The following is a 13,012-nucleotide window of genomic DNA, read 5'->3' on the forward strand; positions in this document are numbered from 1 at the left end:
TTATCTGGGCTGTCCAGAACAGTGGGTTAGTCGTTAGTTGTCAGTGGTTAGTGAGAGAGAAGAGAGTGTAGTGGTCTTACACCTACCCACTGAGTCGTTAAAACTCACTCTGGGTGGGAGCTGGTACCGGGCTGCGAACCTAGTACCTAGTACCTATCAGCCTTATGTCCGATGACTTGACCACAACACCACCGCTTCTGAAAACATTCAAACAGGGAGAAGTATGTGTATAAATATGTAAATAGGTTCTTGGGGAATCCCTTTAATTTCTGACATGTTAATGTTGGCTTTAATGATGCAAATGTCAGAATTGCCAAATGTTTGACATCCGATAGCCGTTGATTAACAAATCAATGTGCTCTAGTGGTGTTGTTAAACAAAACAACCTTTAATTATATAAAAAAAACTGTTTGAAATATTAATATTTGTACATCTTATGATTTTATTTAATTCAAGTGTTTGTAGGTCAGCATAGATGTCTTAAGTGACTAAAAACACATGTATGCCATTTTTCACCTGTTAAACCTTTCATATATATATATATATATATATATATATATATATGTGTGTATGTGTGTGTGTGTGTAATTTTATCATTATTATTAGATGTGATATCCCAGACACACACGCACAAAACTGATATTCAGTTTTAGAATTCATTTTAATTTTCTATTTTTCTGTCTAGTCCATTTCTTTGTTTCATTTCACATTTTTGCCACACATGAGAAGACACATTATTTGTGTATTTTTATTGGTTAAATGATTTTATTTCATCAATGCAAATCTGCAGCTACTAACATTTGTAGAAAAAAGGTAAGCTTTTATTTTTGCTTTTCCATTAAATTTTTGGTTCTTCTGTCATGTCCGTGTTATGACTGTTGCTGTGTGGTTTCCCCCAGTATGTTATCAAGGCTGTATTACATGTGTGTGTATTAGTCCAATACAGATGAATTTCAGGTATCAAACGCATACCACAGGGTTATTATGCTTAGAAAGTATTACGTGCAATTTTATATTTACCTGGTGCATTTTACTTATTAGGTAGGTGGTGACAAATTGCAACCTGACACTTATTAATGAGTTCTGAATTGAAACGCACAATTCATTTTTGACTGATTTTGTTCATGCTAAGAATAGCTTTGATTTCTCCTTTAAATTACCTAAACCAAATGGATTTATAAGATATTAAACGAGCTTCCATTTCGTATCATGTCCTGAGTGAAATAGTGTTCAATTGTCTTGAGTTTTAGTGAGTGACAATGAAAATTATTTCACAAGGGACATAAACATAATTCCAAATGGTAGCGAGTTTGATATCCTATTTATTATCCATAGTCGATCTTAATTTATATCGCTCAACTTGCTTGGCTGACATTCCTGTAAGGTTGTAGTGAGCCAGTCAATGATGTTGTTGTTGTGTGATATCACTAAGTGGTACGTTCCACTTGGCATTCTAGTGGGATGTATCACTTTGATTTGTACCAAGACATTTTAAACCATATGGGTAATAAAGTGGGTTTCTACTCTGATGATGTAAACCAGCCATCACTGTTACCATGTTATACACCTTCAGTTTTAGTGTAAAATGTGCTGGGGTGTTAATAAACATCCCTTGCCTTCTTTGGGACAGGACACAGCCCAGTGGTAAAGTCCGGGCTCACCCTGGAGCAAAAATACCTGTAGCCAAAATATTAGCCCAATGGAATTTTTATTAGCCATATATTGAAAATGCTTTAGCCAGAATTGTTTTACCTAGTACTGTATAGAGTATTTATATATGAATATGAAAATTGCATCTTTTTCAAGTAATGTGTACAAATTGGAATAAATCGGAATAACAAAACCATGTTACCTGATCAAAATCAAAGACAGCAATGAGGGTAGAGGCAGTTAATATATTACTTTGATTTTTCAGCAGGGTGGGGTGATGCATTATCTGTAAAGCACTCACTTGATGCGCGGTTGGTGTAGGATCGATCCCCGTTCGTGGGCCCATTGGGCTATTTCTCATTCCAGGCAGTGCACCACAACTATTTTATCAAAGGCATGTGGTATGTGTTATCCTGTCTGTGGGATTGTGCATATGAAAGATCCCTTGCTACTAATGAAAAAATGTCTTGTTTCCTCTGAGAATATAAGTCAAATTACCAAACGTTTGACATCCAATAGCCAATGATTATTAATAAATCAATGTGCTCTAGTGGTGTCGTTAAACAAAGCAAACTACTTTTTTAACTGTAACCATGTTATATACCTTCAGTGTACAGTGAACCCTCTCAAGACCGGACCCTCTGTAAACCGGAATTCCCTCAAAACCGGACGTTTTACCGAGTCCCTTTTTAAAAACCAGGACAGAAGTTAACCTCTCTAAACCGGATCCCTCTTAAAACCGGACATTTGTCTTGGTGATGAGGGTATCCAGTTTAAAGGGGTTTCACTGCAGCTCATTTTGATGGGTGGGTCACTTGTTAAGTCGTGAAATTCAAAGTGTCCATGTAGTTAAAGACGCAGATCATTAATTTGGAAGAGGTTGGAGCACTTGTTAAATATCATGTTTCACTGGGCGGTTTTTGTTGTTGTTTTTTGTTTTTGAAGGTCTCGTTCAGTTTGAGGTGATTCTTATCTAATGTTACTGAATGTCTCGTTCAGTTTGAGGTGATTCTTATCTAATGTTACTGAATGTCTCGTTCAGTTTGAGGTGATTCTTATCTAATGTTACTGAATGTCTCGTTCAGTTTGAGGTGATTCTTATCTAATGTTACTGAATGTCTCGTTCAGTTTTTATCAATTAAAATTATTTGCAAGTAAGAGAGGATATTTTTCATGATCTTTCATTTACAATTCGCTGAAACTAGTACAGTGAAACCTCTGTAAACCGGATCCTTCATTAAACCGGACATTTTATACAGAATCCCTTTTTAAAAACTAGTACAGAACATAACCTCCTTAAACCGGATCATTCTTAGAACCGGACGTTTTACAGAATCCCTTTTCAAAAGCTAGTAGAGAACGTAACCTCCTTAAACCGGATCCTTCTTAAAACCGGACGTTTACAGAATACCTTTTCAAAAACTAGTACAGAACGTAACCTCCTTAAACCGGATCCTTCTTAAAACCGGACGTTTTACAGAATCCCTTTTCAAAAACTAGTACAGAACGTAACCTCCTTAAACCGGATCCTTATTAATACCGGACATTTTACAAAATCCCTTTTCAAAAACTAGTACAGAACGTAACCTTCCTAAACCAGATCATTCTTAAAACCGGACATTTTACAGAATCCCTTTTCAAAAAACTAGTACAGAACGTAATTTCCTAAATCAGATCCTTCTTATAACCGGACATTTTACAGAATCCCTTTTTAAAAACTAGTACAGAACGTAACCTTCCTAAACCAGATCCTTCTTAATACCCGACATTTTACAGAATCCCTTTTCAAAAACTAGTACAGAACGTAACCTCCTTAAACCGGATCCTTATTAATACCGGACATTTTACAGAATCCCTTTTCAAAAACTAGTACAGAACGTAACCTTCCTAAACCAGATCCTTCTTAATACCCGACATTTTACAGAATCCCTTTTCAAAAACTAGTACAGAACATAACCTCCTTAAACCGGATCCTTATTAATACCGGACATTTTACAGAATCCCTTTTCAAAAACTAGTACAGAACGTAACCTTCCTAAACCAGATCATTCTTAAAACCGGACATTTTAAAGAATCCCTTTTCAAAAACTAGTACAGAACGTAACCTTCCTAAACCAGATCCTTCTTAATACCCGACATTTTACAGAATCCCTTTTTTAAAACTAGTACAGACATAACCTCCTTAAACCGGATCCTTCTTAAAACTGGACATTTTACAGAATCCCTTTTTAGAAACCAGTACAGAACGTAACCTTCCTAAACCTCTTAAAACCAGACAATTGTCTTGGTCCCAAGGGTGTCCGTTTTAGAAGGGTTTCGCTGTAGTTAAATTTGCTACAATGCATTGTAAATTGGTGGAAGGAACTTGTTGGCAAGTAGCAATGTCCATACAGGAAGAGAAAAAACCCTCCGAACATTCCTTTTTCTGTACATACTTCACCAAATGTGCCTGTCATGAAAATAATTGTTATTTTGTAACTTTCTCTATATATGTCATCATTTTAAAGAGGACACTTAATACGTGTAAACTTGGCGAAGTCACTTTTGGCTGCCTGTGTTCCTTTTTAATGATTGAATCACTGGGCCGTACCTTGATCAAAATCCGGGGGGGGGGGGGGGGGGGCACTACTTTTTATAAGCAAAAGAAACACTACAAATTAAATCCTGAGATGTGTATGCCATTTTCTGGATTTAAAAAAATAGTTAGATTCACAGGGAGGCAACGCCCCCCCCACACCCCACACTCCAGAGTGTGTGGCCCTGAATCATTACTGTGGTAGATTCGTCCCAGACTCGTGTTCTTTCCTGACAGTATTGGTAGAGGTGGGAGGCAATTCTTTTTATTGAGCAATCCCTATATGTAATATTGTCGAGATAAATTACTATGTACACTGACCAAAAATATCATAGCTTTTTGGGATGGACTTACTTTTACACTAGTTGTGATCAGCAAAGGAATGGTGTATTGTTTAATGTTACTTGTTATTTTATTTTCTAGTTGATGGTTTTTTGGGGGGTTTTTTAAACATTTCTAAGATAATTTTTGTTGTCAAAATAAGAAATTAATTATTTAAGAATGTATGCTTTGGTGTGTAGATTTTGTAGGCAATACGGCATTCGACATGTGTGAGCCTGCTACCCATAGAAAAACGATAAAGTTGTGTAATGAAATGGTTAATTTTGTACATTTTTGGCTTTTTTTAGGATTGCAGAATAAATAAAATAACTGGTTACTGTGTTAAGATGCATATTTTGGCGTTATCCTGCTCGAGTCGAATGGGGAATGCCACTTTAACACTCACAAGATAAAGCCGATATCTTAAGACGGTAACTGGTTATTCTCTTTATATATTCACAGAAAAAAGTTCTTATGCACGAAATAAAACGGTCTCCAACCAACTGCAAAATAAAGGTTGAAATTTGACAAACATGATAATATCAACGTAATTGGGCATATTGTCTCAAAATGTTTACTAATGACAGAAATCATTTGATTTTGCTCACGTTAAACATATACGTTGTACAATACATGCACAGAAACTTTTATTTCATGAATATATACATCGACCGTTTACTATTTGGGAGGATAAAAATAATATTACACGATTGTCATAACAACAGTGCATGTACCTTTTTGTAGGTGAAGTAAAAATGATAACATATCAGTTGTCTGGTTGATTGTAATTTGTGTAATTTGCATCTGTCTGGTCCGACTCTTAAGGGAATGGCTGATATGACAGGTGCTCGTTTTCATTGTCATTAACCTACAGAGTGTGAACTGAATTGGTACATGTATGGTGCACTGTTATATCATGTCATAGGGTTTCACGTGCACATTCAGAACAAGCTGTTGTGGCGCACATCTGTCCTGGGCGCAGGTGCTATTGAGTTTTGAATATCTCGTAGGATTAAGTCAAAACGGAAAGTAGTGCGCAAATTCTTAAGGAATTTTTAGCGCATTTTTGAACGGTTCATTGAAAGAAAAAAAAGTATGCACCGTAAAAACTTGGCGGGGGGGGGGGGGGGGGGACATTTTATTGTTCTCGTGGAATATTCTCCTTAAACCCACTGGCCCTATAGTCCTATTTGCGTGAAAAAGGAACCGATGAATTTTCATATAACTCTATAATGAATTATGTTCAAACATATATAGAGGATACTCCCCTCGTGTCTTGTGATATCATAATTTATCAGCACGAGTTGATAAAAGTATGAAAACCGAGGCTTGCCGAGGATTTTAAACTTTTATCAACGAGTGCTGATAAATTATGATATCACAAGACACGAGGGGGTTATTCTTTTTATCATCCATTATTATTCTTTTCATTTGCGACAGCTGTCAGTAATGTGGGTTGAATGTCAGCGGTAGACTCGTTAACTAGCAGAACGGCAGTGGAGTGACGTCACTAATGGTAGGTTTAGCGCTGAAACAAACCAGATATCGTAAATTATAGTGCCAGCGATATCTCCAACAAAAGCCTTTAATGGATGATGATGAAACATATTACTGGCTTTTAAACCCATACAAACTCAAACACTTTTTTTCTAAATATATTTAAAAAAATAAAAAATTGTGTGTAAATGAAAATGTTTAACAAATTGCCATCACATTATCTAGATTAATCTCGGGTTTTTTTAATACAGCGATGAAGACAAAATACTTGAACAGTCTCAGCTGCATTGCTATCGAAGTAATCGATAATGCAGTACACTCAGACTAAAGGTAGGACAGTGTGTTCTCTGCGTTGGCTGTTCCATCAGTTGTCGGGACGGGATGTAGCCCATTGCTATCGAAGTAATCGATAATGCAGTACACTCAGACTAAAGGTAGGACAGTGTGTTCTCTACGTTGGCTGTTCCATCAGTTGTCGGGACGGGATGTAGCCCATTGCTATCGGAAGTAATCGATAATGCAGTACACTCCGACTAAAGGTAGGACAGTGTGTTCTCTGCGTTGGCTGTTCCATCAGTTGTCGGGACGGGATGTAGTCCATTGCTATCGAAGTAATCGATAATGCAGTACACTCAGACTAAAGGTAGGACAGTGTGTTCTCTGCGTTGGCTGTTACATCAGTTGTCGGGGTGGGACGTAGCCCATTGCTATCGAAGTAATCGATAATGCAGTACACTCAAGACTAAAGGTAGGACAGTGTTCTCTGCGTCGGCTGTTCCATCAGTTGTCGGGACGGGACGTAGCCCATTGCTATCGAAGTAATCGATAATGCAGTACACTCAGACTAAAGGTAGGACAGTGTGTTCTCTGCGTTGGCTGTTCCATCAGTTGTCGGGACGGGATGTAGTCCATTGCTATCGAAGTAATCGATAATGCAGTACACTCAAGACTAAAGGTAGGACAGTGTGTTCTCTGCGTCGGCTGTTCCATCAGTTGTCGGGACGGGACGTAGCCCATTGCTATCGAAGTAATCGATAATGCAGTACACTCAGACTAAAGGTAGGACAGTGTGTTCTCTGCGTTGGCTGTTCCATCAGTTGTCGGGACGGGATGTAGCCCATCGCTATCGAAGTAATCGATAATACAGTACACTCAAGACTAAAGGTAGGACAGTGTGTTCTCTGCGTTGGCTGTTCCATCAGTTGTCGGGACGGGATGTAGCCCATCGCTATCGAAGTAATCGATAATGCAGTACACTCAGACTAAAGGTAGGACAGTGTGTTCTCTGCGTTGGCTGTTCCATCAGTTGTCGGGACGGGACGTAGCCCAGTGGTAAAGCGCCCGCTTGATGCGCGGTCGGTCCAATTTCTCGTTCCAGCCAGTACATCACGACTGGTATATAAAAGGCCGTGGTATGTACTACCCTGTCTGTGAGGTGGTGCATATAAAAGATCCATTGTTGCTAATCGAAAAGAGTAGCCTATGAAGTGATGACAGCGGGTTTCCTCTCTCATTATCTGTGTGGTCCTTAACCATATGTCTGACGCCATATAACCATAACAGAGTGTGAACTTAGTTAACGACGCACTCAACGAGTGTGTTGAGTGCGTCGTTAAATAAAACATTTCCTTCCAGGTGCGGATCCAGGATTTTGAAATGGGGGGGGTGGGGGCGAAGCGCCCGAGATTCCTAAGGGGGTCCGGGGGCATGCTCCCACGCGAAATTTTGAAATTTAAGTGGCCTGAAACGCGATTTCCTCGCATCTGAGTAACAAAATAGCTATATTAACGTATGTTTTTGGTACTGTCATACTGTTTTTGTTATCTTCAAAATTTCATAAACTCTGGTCTCTTCTTTTTTTTAAAGTTAAAGTGGTCATCTCTCCTTCCCATATTGGGCTTGGTTTTTCGTTGACTGCGGCTGCCGGTAAATGGGAAGAAATATCGAAACAAAATATAATTTAAAGACTCTTGGGAAATAAGTGCATTTTTGTGTAATTCCACTCTAGTGTATGTTATAGTTTAAAAAAAAAAAAACTTGACCCCAAAAATGGGCCCTTGGGGCCCCCCCCCACTAAATCCGCGCCTGTCTTCCTTCCATCAGTTGTCTTCATACGTGCATTTTTTATTTGTAAAATAAGGTTTAGCCTATGCAATTTGTTGATGATAATTTATAAAGAAACTCGTATTTTTACTGATTTAAAAAAAAAAGTTATGTGATTTGGTATGGGTTTAAAACGTATTGCTAGTACAAATGTATTAGAAACGTATAAATCGTCAGTCTCTTAGCACAATTGCCCAAATAATCTCTACAACTTTTGAGACCATCAGAAAAAACTGATTTTTGTACTTTTCTTCTTCTTTTTAAAAAAAATAATCTTTAAAGAATTTATTTTTGTTTGTTTAAAAATCTTGTTTTTTATTTTTTTATTTTAGATAATTCATTTTAGATAAACAGTTAAGATTTACCCTAGATTGCTGTATCATCATTAACAGAGCTTCTAGAATTGTTATTAAAAAAAATCCACTAGCCATGGGATCAGTGATTTGTTTTTAATTTACTAGCCACGATTAAAAATTCACTAGCCCTACTTTACTTTACTTTAAGTTAATACAATTTTACTAATTAATAGTAATAATCGGATATGTCACTTAAAGAGGGAGATAGAGCTTAAAACACTAACATTGGGTGGTTGTGGTGGGGGCAAAATATTCATATTTACAAAATAGACTTAACTGCAGCTTTTGACAAACAAATTTCACTAGCCATCGGGCATGGTAATAGTAGTTACTTACTATCCCAACATTGAATATCACTAGCCATGAGAGTGGGACTACTATAATCTAGAAGCCCTGTCATCATCATCATCATCATCATCATCATCAGTATCGGTGCCATTTGCAAGGTGAGAGGTTGTGTCTAGGGTGGGCATGTCAACCTTGTTCGGATACAAGTGCAGGTTTCAACCCAGAACAGGTCCTAATGACCAAATGTAGAATTGCAATACAACCTCTCTCAGTATTCATTTACAGCTAACCATTAACGGCTGTCCTGAACAAAGAGCTCGGAATACCGATGTGCATGCTCCGCGACAGCGTGCCTGAATATAAGCATGGGAATAAATTAATATTTGTTCATCGTTGAGGAGATGTAAAGTCACCAGTTCAACTTTTAACTTTTATTCTCGTGCTTATATCCAATTAAGATTCAAACACACTGACCTGGGCGCACACCTCAGCTTACATAGTTGTCTTTCCAGGACGGAATAATGGTTGGTGTTTAGAAAATAAAATTCACTCGCTAAGCATTCACTTGCCGCCGTAGCTAATGTGTGTGTGTGTGTGTATGTATATATATATATATATATATATATATATATATATATATATATATATATATAATCAAGCACAGGGTGCTTGGTCAAGATTGTATCAACTATCAAGGTCATCTGTCCAGAAAGGCCATTTCGTTGGGCTCTCTCTTTAGACCATATTTGTTGTTGGAATTTCTTGTTTAATAGATTGATGTTAACCTATCGTTACGAGGTGTTGGATCTTGTTGAATGAAAACCAGTGTGATGAAGGAGGCATTCCTGCTTCGTGTTTTACTGTCCAGTAATTGACGTGTAAATAAAGCTGGACCTCGTGGGGACCAATACACACTCACGTTTGTTTGTGTTCTATTTTATTAGTTATCCCAGTTATTCAGACTGGTCAGTGATGATGCCGATTTTTCGTTTTTTACAACACCGGTATTCAAATTGTTAAAAAAAGAAAAGGAAGCCAACTTAAAATCGTGTTAAAGAGACGGACCCTAGTTTCAACCCGCGAAAATTAACACTAAGTTTACTTATCTACAAACCTGTAACACATTTGGATAAAGTTACAATTGAGAGAAACACGAGTCTGTGACTTTAAAATGGTGAAATATCCTCTAAAAATAAACTAAAATTCGACTCCATAACTGTTACATCTCAGACGCACGTGCGTTTTTAAAAATATGATAAATGCATTTTGTGATATTAAAAACGCCAGGATGACCAAAAACACTTCGAATGTACGGAAATTTGATAATCTAAACCATAAAATCTAAGTAAAGTATGATTTCAGTTTTAAAAAACGGCTATAATAGTTAAACAAAATATGCCTTGGTGTTTAAAAACTAGGGTATGTTCCTTTTAAAAGTAAAAACAATTTAAACGCTGTAAGTATTAATTAACCATTTACGATAGATCGCCCTCATTGTTTTCGTCCCTTAACACCCCGTTATATGAAGAAAGGAAATGTTTTATTTAATAACGCACTCAACACATTTTAGTTACGGTTATATGGCATCGGACGTGGTCAAGGACCACACAGATATTGAGGGAGGAAACCCGCTGTCGCCACTTCATGGGCTACTCTTTTTCGATTAGCAGCAAGGGATCTTTTATATGCTCCATCTCATAGACAGGATAGCACATACCACGGCGTTTGGTGTATCAGTCGTGGTGCACTGGCTGGAGCAAGAAATAGCCCAATGAGCCCATTGACGGGGATCGATCACAAACTGATCGCGCACCAAGTGAGCGCTTTACCACAGGGCTCCGTCTCGCTTCCTCCGTTATACGATATCCTGTTCAGGTGGGTTTTTTGTTTTTTTAAAAGTTTGTTTCGTTTGAAGATATCACTATTATTCTAGGTGTAGATTATTTTTCAAGAAACAACACCTGTGAAGCAATGCAATTTTAACTTTTTGTGTGTTCAGGTCAAGGATTCAAGGGCGGACCCAGGAAACATTATAGGGAGGGGACCATGGATACATTGAGGAACTCCCTGAAAAGGGCACTTCAATGGAAATTGTAAATAAATTGTTAAAAAGGGGGCACTTTTATTTTTTAGGGGGAGGGACAGGTCCCCCCTGGTTCCCTCCTTAGGATCCGCCCCTGGGATTCGAAAATTCTAAACCAGCATTAATAGGAATTGGTCAATGTAAACAAGTACGACGCTTTAGCCCACGAGGCCAAAGATGGTGCATTATCGAATTGTCTAATTTAAGCCTTAGAAATCCGATACTAGTGATAGTAATGTATTCTGTCAAGACGGCGAAGATCGTCTGAAACTAAACGGAAATTTACATATTACACGTATAGCACGTGCATTACGCTTAATGGCAGTCACCTAGTTTTGAGGATTCCCTGACTGAATCCTTCAGATTAGGTACGAAATTCTCCCCCCCCCCCCCCCTCTCTCTCTCTCTCTCTCTCTCTCTCTCTCTCTCTCTCCCGGCCTCGGTGGCGTCGTGGCAGGCCATCGGTCTACAGGCTGGTAGGTACTGGGTTCGGATCCCAGTCGAGGCATGGGATTTTTAATCCAGATACCGACTCCAAACCTTGAGTGAGTGCTCCGCAAGGCTCAATGGGTAGGTGTAAACCACTTGCACCGACCAGTGATCCATAACTGGTTCAACAAAGGCCATGGTTTGTGCTATCCTGCCTGTGGGAAGCGCAAATAAAAGATCCCTTGCTGCCTGTCGTAAAAAGAGTAGCCTATGTGGCGACAGCGGGTTTCCTCTAAAAACAGTGTCAGAATGACCATATATTTGACGTCCAATAGCCGATGATAAGAGAAAAAATCAATGTGCTCTAGCGGCGTCGTTAAATAAAACAAACTTTACTCTTTTTTTTACTCTCTCTCTCTCTCTCTCTCTCTCTCTCTCTCTCTCTCTCTCTCTCTCTCTCTCTCTCTCTCTCTCTCTCTCTCTCTCTCTCTCTGTGTGTGTGTTTGTATAAATTCACTCCAGCACTGGGGGGGGGGGGGAGTTTACCCTCCCCCCCCCCCCGCCCCGTGTTGTGCGTGTGTGTGTGTTTTCTTGTTGTTTATGTATGTGTGCATGCATATAAATAATTAATCAATATCACGACGCGTGTGAGATGTCTGTTCGACTTGCGACAACAACAACCTGTAAGTTGTAATCCCAACGTCATTGGACGTTTATGTTATTCTTCAGGCCTCTTCCCATGCAAGATGGAAACGACGCTCTGTGTGTAGCAGACGCTCTGTATGTAGCACACAGTAATAGGATCGCAGCAGTCTGTCAATTATTGACGTTAACAGCTTTACTCTAAATTCTTAATGTGTTTGTCACGAAGATGCATGCAAAGCTTAGTGCATATAGTTTGTCTTTCATGGCAGGGCGTAGCCCAGTGGTAAAGCGCTCGTTTGATGCGCGGTCGGTTTGGGATCGATCCCCGTTGGTGGGCCACTTCTCGTTCCATCCAGTGCACCACGACTGGTGTAACAAAGGCCGTGGTATGTGCTATCCTATCTGTGTAAAAGATCCCTTGCTACTAATGGAAAAATGTAGCGGGTTTCCTTTCGAAGACTATTATGTCAAAATTACCATATAGTCGGGTTCATTATGTACGTTTGTTCAAAATGTATGGAGATTAGCAAAGCAGCACATTTTTGGAAAGCTTATGACATCAGGAATCTGAAAACCAATGTTTACATTTGCACTAATGCCCGTATGGCCGCCATTTCAAAATGGCCGCCATAAAATAAAAAATTTCAGATGTATCGGCTTCTAATTAACATAGAAAGTTCATTTAAAATGTTAATCCTATGTTTTCAGGCCCAAGGAACCCACTGGTGGCATATTAAAATCTCTATGCCTGATATGTCATTCATTTTCAGCCGATTGTTAACGGCAGAGTTCATTTTAAGTCGTAAATATTGCTACAAAAGAGATGTTTTGATATAGTCAAGCACTCACACAAGTACGTGTAGTACATGATTAACCTGGTTTTGTTTTATATGGTTGTGGTTCTTTCTTTTCAGTACAGAAGATATAGGAACAAGTTATTGCTAATATACGATTTATTTTCAGCCAGTTGTCAACGGAAGGAAGAGTTCATGTTTAGGCAAAAATATTGTTACTAAAGTCTATAATTTTCTTTCAGCAGTTCCAGCCAAATACTGACATAACTAG

At 38.6% G+C, this 13,012-nt stretch overlaps 1 long non-coding RNA gene across 1 annotated transcript; it reads left to right on the top strand.

Moving 5' to 3' along the window:
- Positions 1-51: 51 nt before the first annotated feature.
- Positions 52-5,315, top strand: LOC121375401. Its single transcript, XR_005958308.1, has 2 exons — positions 52-2,612; positions 2,656-5,315. It is a non-coding gene; the product is annotated as an uncharacterized LOC121375401 (long non-coding RNA).
- The last annotated feature ends 7,697 nt before the right edge of the window (positions 5,316-13,012 follow it).

Source organism: Gigantopelta aegis, chromosome 1 (assembly GCF_016097555.1).
Source record: "Gigantopelta aegis isolate Gae_Host chromosome 1, Gae_host_genome, whole genome shotgun sequence".
NCBI classification, from domain to species: Eukaryota; Metazoa; Mollusca; class Gastropoda; order Neomphalida; family Peltospiridae; genus Gigantopelta; species Gigantopelta aegis.